Genomic DNA, 25994 nt, shown 5'->3' with positions numbered 1-25994 from the left:
GCTGCTACCGGTGCAGTTTTAACCCCCGCTGGCGGCCGAAAAAGGGTTAAAATCCCTCGTACAGCGCGGCTATAGCCGCGGTATTGCTGCGGTATAGCCGCGCTGTCCCATTGATGTCAATGGGCAGGAGTGGTGAAGGAGCGGTGAATACACCGCTCCAAAAAAGCGGTTTGCAGGACTTTTTTCACCGTCCTGCCTGCGCACCGCTTCAGTGTGAAAGCCCTCGGGCTTTCACACTGAACAAACAGCGGAGGCTGTTTAGGGGCGGTTTGCAGGCGGTATTTTTAGCGCAATACCGCCTGCAAACCGCCCCAGTGTGAAAGGGGTCTGACTGTCTGCAAGAGCCTTGCTCTGTAACAGCACATCGCCGGGCCAATGCTTTCAAAGTTCTATTGTGTCAGCCTTGCCCTGTTGTCTTTTGCTTAACTACTCAAAACCACCCAATGTCCTATCTGCACAACATAGACATTCATTATTCTGTTGTTCCAAAATACGAACTTTGAGGGCTAATTACGGTCTTTGAGAAAACACAGAAAGTGAAGAGTCAGGGTCAAACAGGGACACAGACAGCAATAAAAACCTGGCAGGGATTCTAACCTCACTACTCTATGGTGGTTATACTGCGGCAGGTTGGCCCGGCTGCACGAAGCGTCGTAGCTATACGTCGCGCGGCCGCGACGATCGGATTAGATCCAGAACCAATCAATCCTCAGGCCAATGGTATCCAAAGTAGGTACACTTGCCACCCCCCGATCACCCCCCCTCCCAGTTAACCCCTTCACCCCCTGTCACTGTGTCACCCAGTGCAGTGTCCATATTTTTTTTTATCACTGTACGGGTGTCATTAGTGACAAAAATCAGTGTTAGGGTACTTAGTGTAAGCCCAGATAGCTCTAGGGACCCCCCCGACGAGGGTTTAACACCTTGATCACCCCGTCACCAGTGATCACTGTATTAGTGTCATGGATGACGCTGGTTAGCTAATTTTTTATAGCGGCAGGGCACCCACCGTATTTTACCTAAAGGTTTAACCCCCTGATCACCCGGTGGGTGATATCAGTTAGGTTTTAGTGTCAGATAGGGTTTGCGTCACCCCAGGCAGTGTCAGATTAGTGCCAGTACCGCTAACACCCACGCACGCACCATACGCCTCCCTTAGTAGTATAGTGTCTGAACGGATTGATATCTGATCTATACTAGTGTCCCCAGCAGTTTAGGGTTCCCAAAAACACAGTGTTAGCGGGAGCAGCCTAGATACCTGCTATTACCTGCGTTTAGCCCCTCCGCCCAGCCCGGCCCAGCCCAGCCCAGCCCACCCAAGTGCAGTATTAATCGATCACTGTCACTTACAAAACACAACACACATAACTGCAGCGTTCACAGAGTCAGGCCTGATCCCTGCGAACGCTAACAGGTTTTTTTGTAGCATTTGAAGCAGTCGCTGACAGTCAGTAGCTCTTTTTCCTGAGACTCAGTACTGTACCAGTAAACTTAGAGACCAAAATGTCAAATCAAAGGTACAGTAGTGAAGAGGCCTTCACGTTTCTGAGCATGAGAGATAGTGAAGAGGAAGTCCCTCATCTGTCAGATTCAGGCTCAGAATACGAACCTGTAAACAGCAGCAGCACCCTGACAGATAGCTCTGATGACGGAGTTGTGGTCCCTGCCAAGGTCAGGCTTACCAGACCCCGTTCTTCTGCTGTCATTGAGGTGCAAGAACCGCAGAGCTCTCGTATGAAGCAGAGAGCCAGTACTAGTGCCGCTCATCCTTTCAGTGAACTGGCAAGCACCAGCGGCCTAGTACATCCTGGTTGTACATCCAGCACTGCAGTAACACTTGGTGACGTGGCGAGTCCCATAAGTGCAGTTCAAGCTGGCTAGCACAAGTAGTGTCCCGCTGCCACCAAGAAGAAGACAAACACAGACTCGTCGAGCCCATAGTGCCCTTCCTGCTGCATTCGCCAATCCTAATTGGGAACCCACTACTTCTGCAGCACCCATACTTCCCCCATTCACTGGCCAACCCGGAATTCAGGTGGAAACAGTTGATTTTACGTCACTTGATATTTATTCGCTGTTTTTCACGGAGGCTCTCTATAGATCTATTGTGGACCAAAGCAATTTGTATGCTGGTCAATTCATCGCTGCTAATCCCCAGCTGACCCTTGCCAGAGATAGGAGGCCTATTACGGTCTCCTGGGCCTATCCCTCCTCATGGGCATAACTAAAAAGAGTGGAGTTGAGTTCATACTGGTCCACTGACCCAATTCACTATATGCCCGTGTTCTCTGCCTCCATGACCAGGACATGATATCAGCAGATCTTGCGGTTCATACACTTAAATGATAATGAACTCTGTCATCCTCAGGGTGTCCCTGGATTTAATCGGCTCTACAAAATTCAGCCCCTTGTAAACCACTACAACCAACAGTTTGCAGCCTCGTTCACTCCCGATCAAGTTGTCTGCGTTGATGAGTCCCCGATTAAGTTTTCTGGCCGCTTGTCTATCAAACAGTATCTTCCCAGCAAGTGTGCCAGATATGGGGTCAAGATGTACAAGCTCTGTGACAGGACAGCAGGCTATACATATAGTTTTATGGTTTACAAGGGAAAAGTCACATAGAGCCGGAGAACTGCCTAGACTATATAGGGAGCACTGTTAAGATTGTGTGGGACTTGGTGTCACCCTTATTCAGAAAGGGGTACCACTTGTACGTGGACAATTATTACATGAGCGTGCCACTTTTTAGTCACCTTTTTGATTATGGAATTGGCGCATGTGGCACCGTGTGATCTAATCGCTGGGGCTTCCCCCAACAGCTTGTAGAATCCCGACTTAGACGAGGGGGGGGGAGAGCCTGCTGGAAGTGTATTATTTTGTTAGCAGTGAAATGGAGGGATTCACGGAATGTTTTCGTTCTGTGCTCCCTTCACGCAGATACAACAGTCCACTGGTGTTGTGCAGAAACCCCTCTGTGTCCACGAATATAACCTTAATATGGGAGAGGCGGACCTCAACAACCAGTTGTAGGCGCCATACCCAATTGCCTGTAAGGCCAGACGCTGGTACAAAAAAAGTGTCTGTATATTTATTTCAATTGGCTCTGCTAAATGCTTTTGTGCTATACAAAGCTTCAGGACGGACTGGATCCTTCCTTAAATTCCAGGAAGAGATCGTCACAGCCCTTCTGTTTCCAGACGGTGCTATGGCCCACCTTCCAAACGCAAATGCAGTGAGCTGGCTGCACGAGAGGCATTTTCCATATGTCCTCCCTGGTACCCCTACCCAAAGAACACCCCAAAGAAGATGTTGTGTCTGCAGAAAACGCGGATTTAGGCATGACACCCGCTTTTATTGTCCCTCCTGTCCTGACCAACCTGGTCTCTGCATCAGTGACTGTTTCAAACGCTACCACACCCTAGTTGAGTATTAGCGTAGGGTACAGCACTACACAGTCCTAGGGCACACCAACACAGGGTCTCGAAAGATGTGATGGCCATCACATTTTGAGAGACCCTTATCTGCAACGTTCAGTTTACCACACCCTAGTTGAGTATTAGTTGAGTAAAAGTGAAAAACACAAATAAAATAAAAAAAAGCCAAAAATAGTTGTGGCTGTATTTTTCTTCTCTATCTCTATTGTTCTCTCTCTTATGTTCGCTCTCTACTGTGCTATATCCATCGTTCTCGCTCTGTTTAATTTTTACTATGTTTTATTGTATTTGCTTTGCAGGTATGGTATGTTATACTGTAATGTTTGTATTATGGTTTACCATCATTTGCTTAGCAGGTACGCCATTCAGCTGCAGCACGGGTCTATTTATTCTGACAGCAACAGCGTTTGCTCCCATGATACATAAAGCCGTTATTCCAGCGCTGTCAGAGGTGATTTCACCACCACAGTTAAAAAAAAAAAAAGAGCATATATGCCGAAGAATGGGGGCAGGGGTGGAGGAGTGATTTGCTCCTAACATTAGGGGTAAATTGCCCCCATGCTTCGGCATATATTTTTTTAGGCACAGATTGCAATGTTTTATTTTTACTATGTTTTATTGTATTTGCTTTGCAGGTATGGTAAGTCTAATGTCCTGTAAACACGATCGGACTTTGACAGAAAATGTGCGATCGGAGCTTGTTGTCAGAAATTCTGACCGTGTGCAGGCTCCATCAGACTTTTTCCATTGGAATTTCCGACACAGTTTGAAAGCTGCATCTAAAAATTTTTCCGACAACAAAATCAGTTTGCGTAAATTCCAATCACGTGTAGACAATTCAGACACATAAAGTGCCACACATGCTCAGAATACATTACAAGACGGAAGTGCTCGGTCTGGTAAAACTAACATTCGTAATGGATATAGCACATTCGTCACGCTGCAATGTTTTAAATTGTTTAATGCAGCCCATTCTATTCTTCTTTAGAATGCTAGAATAATGAAGTTGTTTTGCTGCTCATATTCACACAGAGTTCTGACAAACTGATTTCTTTAGTATTTCTCGTGATCTCATGAATAATATTAATTTTGTTTTTCATCACATCTCCATAATATTTTTTTTTTTGGCTTTTTTTATCAAGATCTGCATTTGTTTATTTTTCTAGTGCTCTCCATAATATTATTTCTCGCTTTGTATGTCAAGTTACCACAACACCATTATTATCTTGTATTTTTTACCTCAAGGAGATTGGTTGGTGTTGGTGTCCCTAGTTAATTTGACATTGCATTTTTGAAATGTACCTGCCTACTCACAAACTGTCCTTTTTGAAGTAACACACATAGGCAAGTATTTGTGAAAAATAAATAGCCATTTATTCTGGGTCATAACAAAATTAAGAGGAAGGCAACGCTGGAGAAACTGCTGAAATTTGCGAAGCCTTTGTATCCCAGGGCAGACATCAATAATTTTACAGTCGAAATTGGTGGCCTGAGGAGTCCTTATAATAGGGATCACAATCTGCTGCTGTTCCTGATCTCTTGTAGTCCTGGACCAGAGGACATATGTCCCCAGGCTGTGGTCATACCACAGCCTGCATCTTTTGCCAGACCAGACTGAACCCAGGCCATCACTCTCTGGTCTTCCTTAGACTCTTCCTTTCAGGCTGTGGCTCTGGTGTTGGAGGTGTGGCAGGAGGTGGAGGAGGACCATGGTTGAACTCGCAAATGTTGCTTTGGCTTGCGAGTTCGCCCCTCAACCCCTAATTTAGGGCTTGTAAGATTACTTCCTTACATAAGAGGTGTTGGCCCTCCTCCATTTCCTGCATTTTGCAGGCTGTCATGCAGGCATAGTCCTCTTGAAGACTGGGGGGGGGGGGGGGTTCTGAGGGCTGCAGTAGCCTTTAGAAATAGGCCAATTGCTGCCTCCTTCAGGTTACTCCTCTTCCTGCCACTTTATTGTGGAAGGCGGAGGGGAGGGACCTGGGATTCTGGCAGGCTACTGGGCCCGTCCACCTCTTGGTTGCCACTTTCCACGGCCTCCTCCTGGCTGAGACTTTCCTGTGTATGAAAAACATAGTTTTAGTTTTTTGTTCATCAATCACACACAATTTTCAGCTCATGACTGTTGCAAATTGAATGTTATTAAATAGAAAAGACCATCATTCTGACCCCAGCATTTTTTCATTCTTGTCCCAATCATTTGTGGCCACTACTGTCTATTGATGTATAAAACACTTTGTGAAATCAGAAATTAGTTATCAAAACTAACATATATTTAACGTCATTAATTTGACAGACAGAAATATTTAGAAGAATGCTATACCTGACTCAAGCTGGGCTCCTCCACATGTGGCCTTCCAGGTTGGTCATCGGAAGCTTCAGCTTCATGCTAATTTAAGTACTCCTCATGCCACCAGTTAGGGCCTTCAAATAGGGAACGTCTACCGTGGGGATCACCGGCTTCACAAATTCCACCAATTGATCCAGCGCTGCTTTCCTCTTTGTTATAATAGGGGTGGTTTACCTGCCACAGACAGGGCAGTTCCCTGAACATATCAATGAATACAGGGATAAAGTCCTGATCATTCAATAGATCCATTTTCTCTGCAAGACACAACACAAGACAAACCCTAATGTAAGGCGAAACTCTCCTAATCTTGACACAATATAGGCCTCAATCTATAAGCAGTGTAGGCCACTAATGCACCTTAAAATTGTACCTTTGTTATAACGATCGTCGCTTCCTTTACTTCGACCTCTGCTCGCAGATCGTACGTACAACGCACGCGTGTTACGCTTTATATACACTGCACATACGTGAAACTCCGCCTGCCCCTGACGTTCTTTGTAGTCTATTCGCCGCCCCTTGTCTTTTGGTGCCGTGGGAGAGAACATGGTAGAGAGACAACATGTGCATGTAGAGGAGAGCAGCAACGAGGAAAGGCCGGAGCCCCGAACCTCACGATCCTGGAGGAGATTGAAGGCCTCAAATCTGGCCTTTGTAGAGATGATGGACATCTTGAAGAGGGCCGACTATGATGGGAAGCATTGACCTTATCCAAACCCAAATGTGAGAAAGGCCAAGCTCATGACTAAAGTTGTGAAGAGTCTGCATTGGAATTTTTGGGTACGACGATCCAAGGATCAATTGAGGAAACGCTGGTCAAACCTCAACTTGAGGGAGCACGATCAGTACAGAAAGATCAAGAGAGTGCAGCAAAAAAGTATTTTGTTGTGTGTTCCTATTCTTATTGCGTTTGTGCTGCTCTATGTGCTTTTCTTTACTATTGTACATTGTAAAATAGCTACTTTGATGTTCATGGGCACAGTAATCAGTTGCAGGAAACATCATTCGTTCACCCACTTTAAGATGTTTTTGGCAGATGCAGGTTAACTACATTTGTTCAGGCCTATTTGTATTAAAATAAGTTTGTTGTCTAGATGGGTTTGTAACTAGAATGAAATGTAAACTTGACTTAGTGTAAGGAGAGGACACTCAGCAGGTGTTTTCACATCTGGACCCAGGAGCACTAGTGTGGGACACCAGAACAAACTTTTTAGGATGTCCCACACAGGTGCTCCAGTGGATACTATAGGGGTGTCTCCATGTGTGATATTTAACAAAAAAGGTAAGTATTCCAGCTTGAGAAAGGAAATTAAACGTTCTTCATCTTGGAACTCTGCCAAAACAGACAATTGTAGGACACTTCCAAGCAATTTTTCATATTCCTATTTCTGCCATCAAATATCTATGTGCTAAGAATGTAGGAGAGGGGCATTGAGGCCATTGTATGGTCCTCAGGGACTTTTTACGGTGCTTGAGTCAAATGATATATCCAACATATCATAAAAACATATTTTATTAAACAATCTTATAAAAGGAAACAGACATGATAAAGGACAATATACAAAACAGAAAAAAGGGGAGTGAAGATAACCCTTTGATACACAAATTAATACCACTTTCTCAACATGTTTCGCTTGCATAAGCTTCTTCAGGAGATATATTTGTGATATTAAGGTCAACTATAAAAAATAGAAAGAATATCTGTAAATAATACATATACATGTCTGCTACCTCATACAGTCATGATATTAGAGTATAAACAATATACAAAATAAATCTAGTAATTAAATCTGCATATGTGTAAGCATTATATATTTAAGCATGAAAAAAAAAAAAAAAAAGGGGGGGGGTTTTTTTGCATTATCATCATTTAGCTCAAAGGAGCTTACCTGTAGAAAAAAGTCTACAATTCACATGGAGATTTACGTAATGGCAAAATGCTTCCTCCTCGATTCTCACCTCACTTGGGAGGCATGCAGAGAGAGATAAAAATCTTTAAGCATAAGCTCTTCTTAGAAGAGAAAGAAAATGGAAAGAAGTAAGTCTTAGGTAGTTAGAGTAATTATCAATGATAATTATGTATAAATATAAAGTAATTTCAATCCAAAAATACCTCAATAGAATCAATTCAAGATAAAAAGAAGGCTACATCCGGGAGATGGTAGATTGCAAAATTGCTGACAGATGTAAAAGATGGTTCTAATATTGCAGTGGAGTAGCAAACACAGAAGGGGGCAGTATACGTCCATACACAGCTGATGGTTAAGCTGGACCTGGAGGTATTGCTGCAAACTAACCACAGAGAACCTGAAAAATATATAAAGACATATATCGGAGAAACGTCTCTGGGTATCATCAATATTAGGAGTGCATGATTTATGTAGAAAGCAGGTAAGCATAGACTTACTGTGATGATCAAAGTTCTTATTGAATTAGAATGGCCCGTCTGGGAGATCTCTCTGCCCCATGTGTCAAACAGGAACTGACAGAAATTTGGCGGGGGATGAAGCCCCGCTTTTAAAACCCTCCAGCGTGACGACGTCTGACTCATCGTCACGCTGCGGACATAAGGAAGACGCCCGCGCATGCGCACACCTCTGACTCCCGTACATCGGACAGCGTGAGTGACGTCAGGTACAGCCAAATGGACTCGCGGCCATCTTTAAGAATCCTGCGTCCTGAGTATCAAAAAGAATAAATTATATTATAAAAAAGGTTTGTAACTCAAAGTATCATTTAGGCCTGGATGTTTTAGAGCATTGAGGGTAACAATCCATTTGGTTTCACGTTGTAGCAGGATTTTATCATAATTGCCCCCTCTTTCATTTGGGGGGACGTGTTCCAAAGCATAGAAGTGCATCAACTGATCATTAAATTGATGATGGAGGCCCATATGTCGACTTATAGGGGTCTCCATCCCGGTCAATTAAAGACCATCTAGTTCACAGTCACTATGTCCCACCATCCATAATGCAGATTAAAAACAAAGGTACCAGACCCTGCCATAAATGTGATTTTTGCAGATATATCTATTCATCTCGCAATATTACTCTTCCCAATGGTCAGTTATACAATCCTAAGTTCCTAGCTACATGCCAGTCCATAGGCGTAGTCTACATAATGATATGCGAATGTAACGCATACTATGTGGGCAAAACCAAACGCCCCTTTTTTCATAGGATTAGAGACCATGTATCTTTAGTGTGTAAAAAGAGGATGGAGACCCCTATAAGTCGACATATGGGCCTCCATCATCAATTTAATGATCAGTTGATGCACTTCTATGCTTTGGAACACGTCCCCCCAAATGAAAGAGGGGGCAATTATGATAAAATCCTGCTACAACGTGAAACCAAATGGATTGTTACCCTCAATGCTCTAAAACATCCAGGCCTAAATGATACTTTGAGTTACAAACCTTTTTTATAATATAATTTATTCTTTTTGATAATGTAAGAAATATAAATTTTTTTTTTTTTTGCATTATATATTATTAAATCAATTGACGGTTTAATCAACCTAATTATTAATTTTATTGATTCAAAATGTGGTATGAGCTCATGCTTCTTCCTTGATTTTCTCCCTCTACACTATTTGGCATGTACGGACACCCCGGGCACCTGGGCAATCATTTCTTAATCAATGTCTTGGTTGCTCGGTTGCCCGTTTTCTAGACGCCTTGCGCGGCGGCCCCCCCCCCCCTTTTTTGTCTCCGATTTATTCGTGCATACGGTATTCATTATTTTATTAGATCAATGATAGTTTATTTTTCGGCTTTTTCAATTCCGGACCATTTCTGAACAATCCTCAATCATGGCTACTTTTTAGCCATTTTATTTTAGTGATCTTTGAGTTTAATTAATTCCATCGCATTCACTTAGTACAATTCAACTTTATTGTTGCTTTTCTCTTTTGAGCCTTGTGAGCCTCCTTACTACCATACTCAGGACGCAGGATTCTTAAAGATGGCCGCGAGTCCATTTGCCAGTACCTGACGTCACTCACGCTGTCCGATGTACGGGAGTCAGAGGTGTGCGCATGCGCGGGCGTCTTCCTTATGTCCGCAGCGTGACGATGAGTCAGACGTCGTCACGCTGGAGGGTTTTAAAAGCGGGGCTTCATCCCCCGCCAAATTTCTGTCAGTTCCTGTTTGACACATGGGGCAGAGAGATCTCCCGGACGGGCCATTCTAATTCAATAAGAACTTTGATCATCACAGTAAGTCTATGCTTATCTGCTTTCTACATAAATCATGCACTCCTAATATTGATGATACCCAGAGACATTTCTCCGATATGTCTTTATATATTTTTCAGGTTCTCTGTGGTTAGTTTGCAGCAATACCTCCAGGTCCAGCTTAACCATCAGCTGTGTATGGACGTATACTGCCCCCTTCTGTGTTTGCTACTCCACTGCAATATTAGAACCATCTTTTACATCTGTCAGCAATTTTGCAATCTACCATCTCCCGGATGTAGCCTTCTTTTTATCTTGAATTGATTCTATTGAGGTATTTTTGGATTGAAATTACTTTATATTTATACATAATTATCATTGATAATTACTCTAACTACCTAAGACTTACTTCTTTCCATTTTCTTTCTCTTCTAAGAAGAGCTTATGCTTAAAGATTTTTATCTCTCTCTGCATGCCTCCCAAGTGAGGTGAGAATCGAGGAGGAAGCATTTTGCCATTACGTAAATCTCCATGTGAATTGTAGACTTTTTTCTACAGGTAAGCTCCTTTGAGCTAAATGATGATAATGCAAAAAAACCCCCCCCCCCTTTTTTTTTTTTTTTTTTTTCCATGCTTAAATATATAATGCTTACACATATGCAGATTTAATTACTAGATTTATTTTGTATATTGTTTATACTCTAATATGACTGTATGAGGTATTAGCAGACATGTATATGTATTATTTACAGATATTCTTTCTATTTTTTATAGTTGACCTTAATATCACAAATATATCTCCTGAAGAAGCTTATGCAAGCGAAACATGTTGAGAAAGTGGTATTAATTTGTGTATCAAAGGGTTATCTTCACTCCCCTTTTTTCTGTTTTGTATATTGTCCTTTATCATGTCTGTTTCCTTTTATAAGATTGTTTAATAAAATATGTTTTTATGATATGTTGGATATATCATTTGACTCAAGCACCGTAAAAAGTCCCTGAGGACCATACAATGGCCTCAATGCCCCTCTCCTACATTTAAAGTGAATATTTGGGATGTGGTGCAATTGAATTTTCCTCTCTTTCCGTAATCTTTCTTTATCTATGTGCTAAGCATACCTTTATTTTCTTCACATAGGGGAGAAAAGACTCAGGACATCAGAGGACACCAGGGACCCCCCCACCTCCTGAAGAAGGGGAAATACCAACACCACAACCTGAGGATGTGGAGGGAGAGGTTTATGAATTGGACAAAATAGTCACCACAACAGGTCAGTGTCTGAGACCACAGATTCAGGTAATAGATGTATGCCTGCATATTTATAATACATGGTGTGTTTTTTTATTTTAGGTGATGTGGATGTTGTGGAAGAAGAATCTCATTTCACAAGTGAAAGTGCCCAGATCCTCATCGGGTAGATAATGGGGTGCAATCGTGATTCAGAAAATCTAAAAGGAAAACATCAATGATGTTCAACAAAAAAAATGAAGAACATCATTGGGGTTTTAGGCAGAATATAAAAAAATTTATAGATGTACCATTTAATCGTGTAATTTTGAATTTAAAAATACGTTGTAAAGTATTTGCAAAGCCAAATTTCGAAGATGCACAGTGTGTCAACATGTGCTATCTGCCATCAGGGGATATCAATGTACGCGTTTTGTGGGTGCAACCCCTTCCTCGCAACTCAAGTAGGTGAGAGGAAGGGGTTGCACCCCCTAAACACGTCCATTTATCCCCCATGATAGGAGCTAGCAAATCCCCAGTTTAAATCACAATTTTCTTTCAGTTTAAGTACAAAAATTGATGATAAAATGTTTCTTAATCATTTTCTGGCATATCAATGGCCCCCCCTACCCGCAAAGTACTCGACATACTTCTGTCTTACTTCGCGGGCGCTTTGGGGGGCAAGGCAGTACAGCCAGCTTCAAGCATCGTCAGGGTTTCTTCTTGAGGTCCGGCCTCAGGCACAACTGAGGCCACATAGTTCATTGAATTTCTCCTTAGTTGTGGAGAATGCAGCATGCAAGGATTATATGGTTAGGTTTATATTCCGCCATGTTGATTGGCGTAAGGAATAGGTGGAACCGGCTGGCCATTATCCCGAAAAGGTTCTCCACCACTCTTCTGGCTCTGGCCAGATGGTAGTTATAAACCCTCTGGTCTGGGGTGAGGGTCCTCATGGCTTCAAAACGGTCGGCTGGTCAGAACGAACTAACAGAAAGCACTGAAAACCAGAAAGGACAGCATAAACTGAAGAGCAGTAACGATCGGAAAAGCAGGAGGCTGAAAAACGCGAATCGTCTGTCAAACTTCTGCTAACACGAGATTAGCGGAAGGAGTCCAAAGGGTGGCGCACTTGGTATTGAACTTCCTCTTTCTAGTGCCATCGTACGTTTTATACGTCGCCACGTTCTTGACGTTCGGAATTTCCAACAACTTTGTGCGACCGTGTATATGCAAGACAAGTTTGAGCCAACATCCGTCGGAAAAGATCCAATGGATTTTGTTGTCGGAAAGTCCGATCGTGTGTACAGGGCATTACTGTTATACTGTAATGTTACTTTGTTTTATTATTAACCATCATTTGCTTAGCGGGTACGCCATTCAGCTGCAGCACGGGTTTATTTATCTTGACAGCCACAGCGTTTGCTCACACGATACGTAAATCAGCGACTCCAGCGCTGTAGGAGGTGATTTTACCACCACAGTTAAAAAAATAAATAAATAATAATGCAAGTATGCCCATCATTAGAAGTGGGTGGATGAAAGGCGGTATTCTAATGGTGGGCATACCCACTGATCAATTTCTTTTTTTTCATGCAGCCGAAAAAAAAAAAACATTACAAAGAACATTACAATGTATGCACAACAAGGACCAGCGACATACTGATATGTTGCTGGACTTTGAGTGGTTATACCAGAATGATGCCTGCAGGTTTAGGTATCATTCTTTTCAGCCAGCGGTCGGCTTTCATGTAAAAGCAATCCTAGCGGCTAATTAGCCTCTAGACTGCTTTTACAAGCACCCCCCTCCCACCGTCTTCCATGGTTTTCTCGGGCTCTCCTGTCCCAACAGGGAACCTGAGAATGCAGCCGGTGGTTCCGCCAGCTGACCATAAAACTGATCAGAGACCAGAACGGCTCCAATCATCTCTATGGCCTAAGAAACCGGAAGCTACGAGCATTTCATGACTTCGGTTTCGCCGGATATAAACAGCACCATTGGGAAATAGGCAAAGCATTTTATCACACCGATCTTGGTGTGGTCAGATGCTTTGAGGGCAGAGGAGAGATCTAGGGTCTAATAGACCCCTTTTTTTTTTTTTTAAATAAGAGTACCTGTCACTAACTATTGCTGTCATAGGGGATAATTTACATTCCCTGAGATAACAATAAAAATGATTAAAATTTAAAAAAAAAAAAAAAAAAGGAAGAAGAAAGGAGAGGAACAGTTTAAAAATAAAATAAAAAAAGCACCCCTGTCCCCCCATGCTTTCGCACAAAGGTGAACGCAAGTGTCGGTCTGGTGTCATATGTAAACAGCAATTGCAAAATGCATCAGATTGAGGGCAGTAATTTTAGCAGTAGACCTCCTCTGTATATCTAAAGTGGTAACCTGTAAAGGCTTTTAAAAATGTATGCAGTTTGTCGCCTCTGCACGTTTGTGTGCAATTTTAAAGCATGCCATGTTTGGTATCCATGTACTTGGCATAAGATCATCTTTTTTATTCCATCAAACATTTAGGCAATATAGTGTGTTTTAGTGCATTAAAATTCTAAAAAAAAAAAAAAAAAAAAAAAAAAGTGCGTTTTTTCCAAAAAAATTGCATTTGAAAAATCGCTGCGCAAATACTGTGTGAAAAAAAAAAAATTGCAACACCCACCATTTTAATCTGTAGGGCTTCGATTTAAAAAAATATATGTAATGTTTGGGGGTTCAAAATAATTTTCTTGCAAAAAAAAAAAAAAAAATTTTTTTTCATGTAAACAAAAATTGTCAGAAAGGGCTTTGTCTTCAAGTGGTTAGAAGAGTGGGTGATGTGTGACATAAGCTTCTAAATGTTGTGCATAAAATACCAGGACAGTTCAAAACCCCCCCAAATCACCTCTTTGATAGGCATGTTGAGTCCATGGAATATTTTATATTTTGCCACAAGTTGCGGGAAAATTGCAAAATTTTAATTTTTTTTTGCACAAAGTCGTCAATAAATGATATATTGATCAAACATGCCATGGGCATATGTGAAATTACACCCCAAAATACATTCTGCTGCTTCTCCTGAGTACGGGGGATACCACGTGTGAGAGTTTTTGGGAGCCTAGCCTTGTACAGGACCCCGAAAAACAATCACTGCCTTCGGGCTTTCTAAGGGCGTAAAATGGTGATTTCACTTCCTCACTACCTATCACAGTTTCGGAGGCCATGAAATGTCAAGATAGCCCATGGCATGTTTGAGCAATATATCATTTAGTGACAACTTTGTGCAAAAAAAAAAAAAAAGTTTGTAATTTTCCCGCAACTTGTGGCAAAATATAAAATATTCCATGGACTCGACATGCCTCCCAGCAAATAGCTTGGGGTGTCTACTTTCAAATATGGGTCATTTGGGGGGGGGGGGGGGGTGCTATCTGTGAATTTTATGGCCTTCAAAACTGTGATAGGTAGTGAGAAGTGAAATCAAAATTTACGCCCTTAAAAATCCTGAAGGTGGTGATTGGTTTTTGGGGTCCCGTACGAGGCTAGGCTCCCAAAAAGTCTCACACATGAGGTATCTCCATACTCAGAAGAAGAATGTATTTTGGGGTGTAATTCCACATATAACCATGGCATATGTGAGCAATACATCATTTATTGACAACTTTGTGTATTTTTTTTTTTTTTTTTCATTTTTCAAATCATTCGTGACAAAAAAAAAAAAAAAATATTCAATGGGCTCAACATGCCCCTCAGCAATTTCCTTGGGGTGTCTACTTTCCAAAATGGGGCCTTTGGGGGGGGTTTGTACTGCCCTGCCATTTTAGCACCTCAAGAAACAAGATTCAGAAAAAAGGAGGCTTCCATCATGACAGATATGGAGTGTGGTGGTCCCATCCCTGACGTATCGAATCACAGAAAAAGATATCCCCCTTGGACTGGGACTTTAATAGACCACCAACTCTTGGAATAAAATAGTACATTTTATCAATATACCTAAAAACAGACGTAGAGACGTCTAGGACATACAAAAAAGAACGTACATTCCATACAGAATAAACATGAGATCAAAACAGGAATTATACAGATGTAATATTAAATGTACTCTCCTGGGGTTGATGTACCCCTATACCTGATGCGTTTCCGGTATTCTGATACCTTCATCAGGGGCTTGGGAGCTGCAAGCATTTACAAATGTATGGATTCAGGTGGAATGACCGCGGGTGCCCTCCGCTCTTGAGCACTATGAGCGGAGGGCACCCCCCATTGGACCCGGACACACTAAGGGTCTATCCCAGGAGTCGGCCACTGTGGGCCTCCTCTGGATATTTATCCATGCGGCATATAGCCGGCATATGACAGCCCCTAACGAAGGCTTATCGTACTCTGGCTCATTCAATGAACTTGTCCCATGGCAATCCAATGAGTAAATAATTCATTTAGGCTCTGGGTCTGACATCCAGGAAAAATACATTTTTGAACTTTGGGGGTCATAGGTGCTGCCTGAACACAAGGTCATTCCACTGGAATCCATACATTTGTAAATGCTTGCACCTCCCAAGTCCCTGATGAAGGTATCAGAATACCGGAAACGCGTCGGGTATAGGGGTACATCAACCCCAGGAGAGTACATTGAATGTTACATCTGTATAATTCCTGTTTTGATCTCATATTTATTCTGTATGGAATGTACATTCCTTTTTGTATGTCATAGACGTCTCTACGTCTGTTTTTAGGTATATTAATAAAATTTATTATTTTATTCCAAGAGTTGGTGGTCTATTAAAGTCCCAGTCCAAGGGGGGAATATCTTTTTCTGTGTTTCAAGAAACGAGATAGGCAGTCAATCTGCGTAAATTCGAGAAAATGTACTATAGTTTGTAGGACATTACAACTTTTGCGCAAACCAATAAATATACGCTTATTGAGACATTTTACCAAAGACATTTTGTCCTAAATGTATGACTAAAATTGAGTTTCTTGGATTTTTCTAACAAAAAGTAGAAAATAATTTTTCTTCAAAATTTTTCGCAAAAGGTGATCAAATACCATGAAAAGAAAGCTCTATTTGTGGGGAAAAAAAGAACGCAAATTTCGTTTGGGTACAACATTGCATGACCACGCAATTACCAGTTAAAGCAGCGCAGTGGCAAAATTATAAAAAGTGCTCTGGTCATTGAGAACCTAATCTTCCGCGGCTGAATTGGTTAAATCTGCCAAAGCAAAAGTCCTCTGTGAGAAGGCTCACATGGAAGCAGCTAATCACTTACACTGTCAACAATACAAGTAAATACAAACTATCAGTGCTTGAGTAGTGAAAGGATAAAATCTGACTGCAAGGCCTCATTTACATGTACTGCTCCCCCTTAAAGCGGAGGTCCACCCTAAAATAAAAAAATTATATTAACATTCTCAAAAAAAAAAAAAAATAAAAATATAAAAAAAATTTGAAAAAAAAAAATTTTTTTTTTACTTACCAGAAACCCCTGTTGCTAGGCAATCTTCCTAATCTGCCTCTTCCTACTACGCGGCACTTCCTCCTCTTCGGCGAGCTGCTCCGTTGTATTCTGGGAAATGTGTGTGTCCCAGAAAACAACAGGGCCATTCACAAAGTGCCGCGCGACTCGCGCATGCGCAGTAGGAAATGGGTAGCGATGCTGCAAGGCTCCACTGCCTGTTTTCCTTTGTTAAGATGGTGGCGCTGGCACCCGATCCGATTGAGGGATTGGCCTCTGGGGGCCGACATAGCGGGCTCCCTGGACAGGTAAGTCAGCAGGTACAGAAAAAAAATAAATTGCGGCTGGAACACCGCTTTAAGCTGCAGAAAGCATGGGATGGGAGTGTACACATGCCGCAGCCTCTCCCCCTGACAAGATCCACTGAACTTGGCCCTGCTGCAACCACGTGTAATGCATGTGGCTATGGCACAGGTTTTTTAGGGGTTAAAACAGGAAGCGAGGAGGGGACATAACACCTCCTCACTGCCTGTCAAACATCCTCTTAACAGCATTCAACTGTGGATCGCTCATCAGAAGGCAACACCAGGGTTAAAGTGGTTGTAAACCCAAAAAAAAAAAAATAAACCTGCAAGACAAAAGCATACTAGCTCATTATGCATTACTTTCCTTAGATCAAAGCTCCCACAACGGTCCTCGTTCACCGCTCCAGCCACATCGCTCCCAGAGTTACTTCTGGGTATCGCGGGCTCCGGCGCTGTGATTGGCTGGAGCCGCGATGACGTCACTCCCGTGCATGCGAGCCGCCGGTAATGGCACAGTCTAACTGAAGCAGCGGCACGTACGTGCCACTGCTTCAGTGCGCATGTGCCGATGACCTCAGAACATGCAAATACAGGGAATATCTCCTAAACCGTGCAGGTTTAGGAGATATCCAGGGTAGCTACAGGTAAGCCTCATTATAGGCTTACCTGTAGTAAAAAGCGGTCTGTAAGGGTTTACAACCACTTTAAAGAGCCCTTAGGCTCAGTTCACACTGCTGTGAAACGCAAAGCCGTCCAACTTTGCCCTGAGACTTCCTTTCAACTTGGATGCCATTTAGGAGCCTGTAAAAGGGCTGAAATCGCACTGAAGTTGGAATAAAGTAGTGCAGGAACCTTTTCTAAAGTATGAGCAACTTGTGCAGTATCAGTTAAGAAGGCTTTTATAGGGAAACATTGAATTTGACATGTCATGCAACTTGGGATCTCACAAGTCAGATCCCATGTTGCAACAGTGTGAACCGAGCCTTTAAGGCCCCTTTCACACTTGTGCGACTTGTCCTGCGACTTGGGACTGCAAAGTTGCATGACAAGTCCTACTCTATGATTTTCAATGAGTACCATTCATATCTGTGCAACTTCAAGTGGCAGCAACTTCAAAGTAGTCCATGCACTACTTTGATCCGACTTTGAGGCAACTTGAGGTCCCTAGACCTCAACATTACACAGGTATTGCTTCAAGTCACGTCAAAATTGCGTCAAAGTCAAAGCAAGAAAAAAAAACACATGCGGCACAATTGCGAGACTTTCAGGTAGCACAAGTGTGAAAGGGGCAGAAGTGCTTTTATTCAATTTTTACCACAAAGATAAGTGTTAATCAATTTTGTAGCCCTCTCCAGACTAGAGAATCCTTGCACAACACTATAGAACATCTAGAGAGCGCACTGTGTGAAATCTTTCATAACACTATGAAAACAAATGTTTTATATAAAAACTTGGTAGTTGGCAAAACAAAGTCTAACCAAGGAAAGACACGCTTGATCCATTGGATGCATAGGGATTGATTTTCTAAACACAAAACAGACTAGAGCAACTGCACTTGCAAAGTGCATAGAGCTTAGTACATGTGATAAAGCTTTACTTTGCTAAAAATACCCAATCACGTACAAGACAAAAAAAAAACAAAAACAAAAAAACAACCTTTTTTGCTTGCAGATGATTGTACGATGGAGGTCAGCACAGTATCCCCTCATTTTCTAAGCTCTGCAGCAAATGCACTTGCAAAGTGCACAGTCCATTTGCCTTTAGTAAATCAACCCCAAAGAATGTTCAACTGTTGGAACTCGTTCAGTAACATATATTCACTGCATTAACCTTTTTAGTGCCAGGTCCGTACAACATATGGACCTGACAGAGAGGGGTTGCTCACACACTCCCAATAGCGGCATTATGTGTATACCTGACTGCTGGCTGTCAGATGAAAGCAATAAGCAATCAGGCAGCTCTACTCCCTCCTGCGATCTGAAAATTGTAAGAAATGAAAGTTACACCCAAGCACATTACTAACCCCCCGACCCCCGACCCCCCAAAAAAAAAAAATGTTTTTAAAACCCCACATACATGCACGTATGAATGTAAACACATGCGTCAGAGGCGCCTATCCATGAAAACTGGATTAAGGCACATGTTACATAATCATTTTTAAAGTGTCACCTGAGGGGAAATACAGGGTACTGAAGTTAGTCGCCATTCGTAGGGGAGTTCACAATTTTAAAGGTCTGACATGTCAAGTATTTACTCAGCGCAACCTCCTCTTTTATACATTACCAAAAAATTGGGTAGTTTATTGCATTCGTGTGCCCTAATAACTTTAACCACTTTAGCTCTGGAAGATTTACCCCCCCAACTCATGACCAAGCCATTTTTTGCGATACGCCACTGCGTTAATTTAACTGACAATTGCGCGGTCGTGCGACGTTGTACCCCCAAAAAAAATTAAAAAATTTGATGCCCTTTTTTCCCCACAAATAGAGCTTTCTTTTGGTGGTATTTGATCACCTCTGTTTTTTATTTTGTGTGCTATAAACAAAAACAAAACAACAATTTTGAAAAAATACCAATATTTTTTACTTTTTGAAATAAAACACATCCCATAATTAAAAAAAAATACCAATAAGCGTATATTGATTGGTTTATGCAAAAGCTATAGCATCCACAAGCTATGAGATATATTTTTGGAATTTTTATTTATTTATTTTTTTATACTAGTAATGGCGGCGATCGGCAACTTATAGGGGGACTGCGACATTTCACGCAGACAAATCGGATACTAACTGACACTTTTTGGGGACCAGTGACATCAATACAGTGATAATACAGTGAACCCCCCCCCCCCCGGTTTGGTTCGCACCAGAACAACTCGAACAGGCAAAATGTTCTAACGAACACGCAAACCCTATTCAAGTCTATGGGACACGAACATGAAAAATCAAAAGTGTTAATTTTAAAGGCTTATATGCGAGTTTCCATAAAAAAAGTGTATGGGGACCTGGGTACTGCCCTGGGGGACATGTATCAATGCAAAAAAAAAGGTTTTATAAATGATCATTTTTTCAGCAGCAGTGATTTTAATAATGCTTCAAAGTAAAACAATAACAATTTTATATTCCTTTAAATATCAGGCCTGGGGGGTCCCCTTAGTCTGCCTGTAAAGTGCCGCATCTGTGCGATATGTAGAACATTTGTATAAGTTATTCCTGCGCTACCTTGGAAACAATGGTGCACATGGATAGCTGCAAACACTGGATGGGATCAGACCAAGCCCAAAAAAATATTAAAGCATAAAATAATAAGTGCTGCGCTCGTCCAATAACGTGTAGCTGTGTGATAGTGTGTAATAATACGGGGTATACGGGTAATGTGTTTGTATGCACAGTATCCTGTGATAAATCCAACGGTGTTTAAAAGTGAATACCTATCCTGTAACCGATAACAGCCTATATAAGAACTAGAACGGCACAGTGTGTGTAGAGGAACCAGTGTAGATAATCCTCGTACACACCTAGTGCTAGTGTAGCATGTGCAAATAAACCTTAAAGTGCTATGGTGTCATTGTGCAACCCGTATAGATAAAATTGTATATAAAAGCCAATAAAATCCTCATAAAAAATTATAAATATCACAAAAAATATTAACATGTGCAAAAATATGGACAAAAGAGTGCAAACTATGCAAAATGAATATTGTGCATAAAACGCATCAGTGCAAAACAAGTGTGTGGCATTTGTCTATAAAACCCAAAAGAATTGCCACTAAAGGATGTATTATTGCGTGGAGTCCAAACCAAGTCTGTAAAATACATCAAACACATGTGCCAGTGAATACTCCAAAAAAAAAAAAAAATGTTCAGTGATCCTTTAACAATCCAAATGTGCAACAGGTAACCAGTGGGGTGCCGAAAGAGAGAGGGTATATATCCTCTTTGTGCTCAAACACACACAGATGGGTAATGGCCCCTTACCTTGCGGCAATGGGATAGAAAGTAAATGGAGGAGATGATCTCTCTTTGGGGGTCCCTGGACTGGAGCCGGTGGTCCCTGTGCTTTAATCTCTCAGCAGCAGCATCAGTGGTGGCAGAGCGAGCATAAGAAAGAACAGAAGGATGCCAAATAGTGTAGTATTTTTGAACAGAGTGATGTCTTTATTATGGTTAAAAGCATGTACTCACATGAAGTAAATGCACCTCATATACATATCCTACGGGCGGCGAGGAAAAAATGTCATTTAAAAACTTGCTCGCGGCTGTAATGTATTGGTGGCTCCTGGCAATATAGATGAAAAATCAAGGAAAAAACGGTATAGGGTATCCCGTCCCCCCCGCCGTCCACGGCCGCCGTATATGTACAGTATACGGTCATCAAGCAGTTAACTGATAATTGCGCGACCATGCCATACTGTACCCAAATAAGATTGAGGTCCTTTTTTTTTCCCCACAAATAGTGTTTTCTTTTGGTGGTATTTGATTACCTCTTAAATTTTTTATTTTTTTGCGCTATAAACAAAAAAGACCGACCATGTTGAAAAAATAAATAAATATTTTTTTACTTTCTGCTATAAAACATATCCAATAACAACAAAAAAATGGAAAAAGAAAAAATTCAAAAATCCAATGTCTTCATCAATTTAGGCCAATATGCATTCTGCTACATATTTTTGGTAAAAAAAAAAAAAATCCCAATAAGTGTATGTTGATTGGTTTGCACAAAAGTTACAACATCCAAAAACTATGGAATATTTTATGCCATTTTTATTTATTTACTAGTAATGGCGGCAATCAGCGACTCATAGCAGGACTGTGATATTGTGGCAGACAATAGGATACTGACACTTTTTTGGGAACCAGTGACACTAATACAGTGCCCAGTGCTAAAAATATGCACCATCACTGTACTAATGACACTGGCTGGGAAGGGGTTAACATCAGGGGCAAAAAAAGGTTCAACTGTGTGCCTAGCCTGTATTTTATTACAGTGTGGGTGGTGCTTTTACTAGGGGAAGACATGGATCCTAGTTCCTCCTTTGCAGAGACACAGGATCCATGCCTTACCTCCTGTTAGAACGGCAATATGCCTAGTTTACATAGACTGCCGTTCTGCCTCTCTGCAGGATTACCAGTGGACATGGAGTCCGTCGTACCCCAGATTGGCTCCCGCTGTGTATAATCACAGCTGTAGCGAGCCACCAGTGGCGCGCATTTGCACCTCCTACCCGAAAGGGTAGGTTCATGTATATATAGATGTGATCCTGCACACAGCGGCCACCCTGTAGCAGCAAAACTGTTATTGGACGGTTGGCAAGTGGTTAATGTATGCTTTACTGACATTTTTTACATTTCCTAGACCTTTGCGGTAATATCTTGTGTAGCGCACAGGTGGTATCGGTCTGGCTGTTTAATCTCAGGTTCCATTCCCGGATAGGCACATAACAGCCAGGCACACAGTGTTTCCCAATCAATCGAGTCAGAGGACAGTCTGCATGTCTTTTTTTTTTTGGGGTATGAACTTGGATAGGGTGAGCCTAGGGATACTGAAATAACTGAATGAACAGGGACTCCTCAGCAGGAATATAGTCCTAAATGTACAAAAAAATAAAGCTCTTCCATAGGAGGCCAAAGAAAGGCTCTAGTTTCAGAAGGCTAGTACTCACTGTTTGCTGAATACCGCGTAGCTGCCTGCAGTATCAGTTATTTCTTGTACTTGGATTGCCAGTGTCCTGGGTCCTTAGAAGAGCTCTCTGCAATCATCAGGCAGCTAGGCCAGAGGTCCCCCAGCTAAAGCAAAAGCCCAGTGAACGCTTTTGCTTTAGCCAGTGAACGCCCACGGACACAGCCCTTAGACTAGGTCTTACTACCCCAGGAAAAAAAAAAAAAAAAAGAGACCTCTTCTCTGTGTTCTAGCCTATTTATATCCCTCTCAACCCCCTGCTGGTCATTCACCATACTGACCAGGGATTGGCTGAAGAGGCATTCGACAGGAAAGGGTCTGCATTCTTCCACCCACTACCTCCCAATACTCTGGGAAAACAGGGGAAGTAAGCCTGCACCAATACAATCCAGAACAGACCTAACTAAACGATAAATGCTCTCCCTGGCTACAGAGAGGCCATAAACTAAATTTAGAGCCTAGTAGCTTACTGGGGCACTACAAGTGTAACATAAAAGAATTGGAACTACAACTATTTTAGTCTCTAGCTCATCTGCTTTCAGAAAATATACAATGTTTTGGGGGTTTTATGCAAACTTCAGGGCTAAAATTAGTTTTAGATCATGTGTACAAAAAAATATGCAAAAAACTCTGGCAGCAAAGGGGTTAAGCATGCATCCTGGCTTGTGCATTTTGAGGGAGAATCCTTTAAGTAATTTTATGGAGGGGGCTAGGGGGTTAGACTAGGTTTACACTACTGCAATCTGACTCTCAGTGCGATTATGCAGTGTAGCTTGGATGCTACTTTGAAGTGGTTAGCATATTCTATGGGGCCAGAATTGTGCTGGAATTGCACCAAAGTAGTACAGAAACCCTTTCCAAGATTGTTCCATGCTCAGTTTCATTGATGTGAATGGTCTCCATTGAAAACCATGTGATTTCCGTACAATTCTGTGTGACTCAAGCCGTATCAGAAATTGCACTAGTGTAAATGGAGCCACAGTGATCAGGCAAAAAACCTGACAGGTTGGTTGTACTGAAGTCAATCGATGGATCGATTTCATTAGAACCTACCTGCCCCATATTCATGTCCGAATTTGCAGTTCGCACTGCGATATGCAAAATGATTTGGGGGTATCATTATCTTTTAATTGACACTCCCAGCAGTTAGCATAGGGCAGTGTGAACTGCGGCCAGGAGACATACAATGTGGGAACCCGCAGTGGATTTGCAGGGTTCCCACATCGCTGCAGTGTGAACCAAGCCTTAATTTTTACCATAATTAATCCTGCCTGTACTGTACTGGCAGAACTCCCTAGTTGTAAACTAGATTTGAACAATGCCCAAACAAAAGGTTAAAGATCTCAGGGCTTTGTCTGCATTGTATGTTAATGATAGGAAATTGTAGGAGTAGCTTGCAGTCTGCCAAAAGGCCCGTTCCAAAGAAACAACTTTTTTTTTTAATGTTTAGATGTGCCGTGTGAGTGGGAAAATAAGTGGGGTTTTCTCAAATTTGACTGCAAAAGTAAAACTACGCTTTAAAACTAGTGTGGTTTAAGGCTAGGTTTCCACTACTGCGACCCCAAAGTTGCGCAATTTTTTAGAACGGGGACCATTGAAATACATGGATTTTTACTTGTCATGCGACTTAACATTTCTCAATCCACACAACAACAGTAGTGGAAACAGAGCCTAAGATACAATATTGCTTTGCAATAACGCACGGTGTGTTAATGAGCAACACAAATGAACATACAAAGGTTAGACTAGGGTAAGATGGATATACGTAGGGAGTGAATGATTTCACTGAACCACACAGGATTACATGACTTAAAGCAGATTTAGACTCCGGCATCTTTATCCTTTAAACGGCACAAGACAAGTCAACTCTTGATGACACGGCACTTTCAGAAGGTGTTCTGCAGCTGATCTTTTGCCTAGGCTCACTTTTCATTTATTCAAATATTGGTCACCATATCAGTGGAGGGGCAAGGTATCACCAGGAAGCACTGCCTGCTCCTAGAGCCCAATCCTGATGACATTGGGGGAACTTATTAAAACTGGAGCTGATATTTTTTAAGTTTAAAGAGGAGCTCCAGTCTTCCACCCCAAAAAGTTAAAAGTCAGCAGCTACAAATACTGTAACTGCGGACTTAATATAAGGACACTTATCTGTCCCTGGTGCAGCACTGTCCTCATCCAACCCAATTCTTCAATCAGCTTCCATTCCAGGCGCCAGCATCTTGACTAAGGAAAACTGGCAGCAGCTTGAGACTTCACAGCCGGTTTCCAACCGCGCATCCGCGAGCCGCACTGCACTTTATGAATGGTCCCGCAGTCTTCTGGGATCTGTGATATGTCCCAGAAGGTTGCAGGGGAAGGTGGAGGAGGGTCCAAACTTCTACTCGGATCGCCGCAGCGATCCGGCCTGAAGTCGGGGAACAGGAACCTGTCAAAATCAGCCCCCCCCCCCCAAAAAAAGTGTCAAAATATAAAGAAGGGGGAAAAGGAGGAAGAGCAGAACTTCCCCTTTTGGGTGAAATTCGGCTTTAACCGAACAAACTGAAGATAGAAATTCATTGGTTGCCATGCACAAATGCTCCAGATTCTGCGCTCCAGTTTTGATAACAACCCCCCACCCCATGTATGAAATTCAAAGATCAGGAGAAAGATTAAAGGGGACATGCCTCTCATGAGGTCAAAGTCTTCAGGGCTTCCAAGCACTTTCACATGTGTGGAATTAATCTATTGCTTCTGATCAGGAATTACATGCTAACGGTAGGGCTGGGGGAAAAAAAAATCGATTTGAATCTTGAATCGAGTTGAGGTCGTCAAATTGATTTAAATTTTCAACAAATTGATTTTTTAGATTTTTTTTTTTCCCCCACCAGGACCGGCGCGGTGTCAGCGCCGGTCCAGGTGGGAAAAAAAAAAAATATATCAAATCTAAAAAATTGATTTGCTGAAAATTTGAATCGATTTGACCTCCTCATCTCGATTCAAATCGATTTTTCTGACGAGCTGCAGGCAGGCAGCTCGGGACTAGGCCGAAGCCGCAGCCTCGCCTAAAAACTCCGGCTTGCAGCTCCCCAAGACCGGCGCGGTATCCTTTAAAAAAAAAAAAAAAAAAAAAAACAGAGTTAGGTACCTGGTAACTCTTTTTCTAAGAAGTCTTCCAGGGCAGCATCCGAGAGATAGGCTCCTCCTCCCTAAAACAGGAAACACATTAGTCCACCATTATAAATTTCACACTCTTACCTGTGTGCCTCAGTTATGTTAAAGCACCGAAGGAATTCCCTGTAAGCTGCAAGCTCCCCCTCTGTACCTGGTTTTTGTTGTTTCAAGGGTGGGAACTAGTGCTGCCCTGGAAGACTTCTTAGAAAAAGAGTTACCAGGTACCTAACTCTGTTTTCTCGAAT

General features: G+C 42.1%; 1 protein-coding gene across 1 annotated transcript in view; it reads right to left on the bottom strand.

Annotated features, from left to right (window-relative positions):
- Positions 1–25994, bottom strand: part of PCSK4 (proprotein convertase subtilisin/kexin type 4) — a 208281-nt gene that overhangs the window by 149309 nt on the left and 32978 nt on the right. The gene's annotated exons all lie outside the window — the stretch shown is intronic.

Source organism: Aquarana catesbeiana, linkage group LG01 (assembly GCF_042186555.1).
Source record: "Aquarana catesbeiana isolate 2022-GZ linkage group LG01, ASM4218655v1, whole genome shotgun sequence".
Classification (NCBI taxonomy): domain Eukaryota; kingdom Metazoa; phylum Chordata; class Amphibia; order Anura; family Ranidae; genus Aquarana; species Aquarana catesbeiana.
This window is presented reverse-complemented; position numbering and strand designations above follow the sequence as displayed.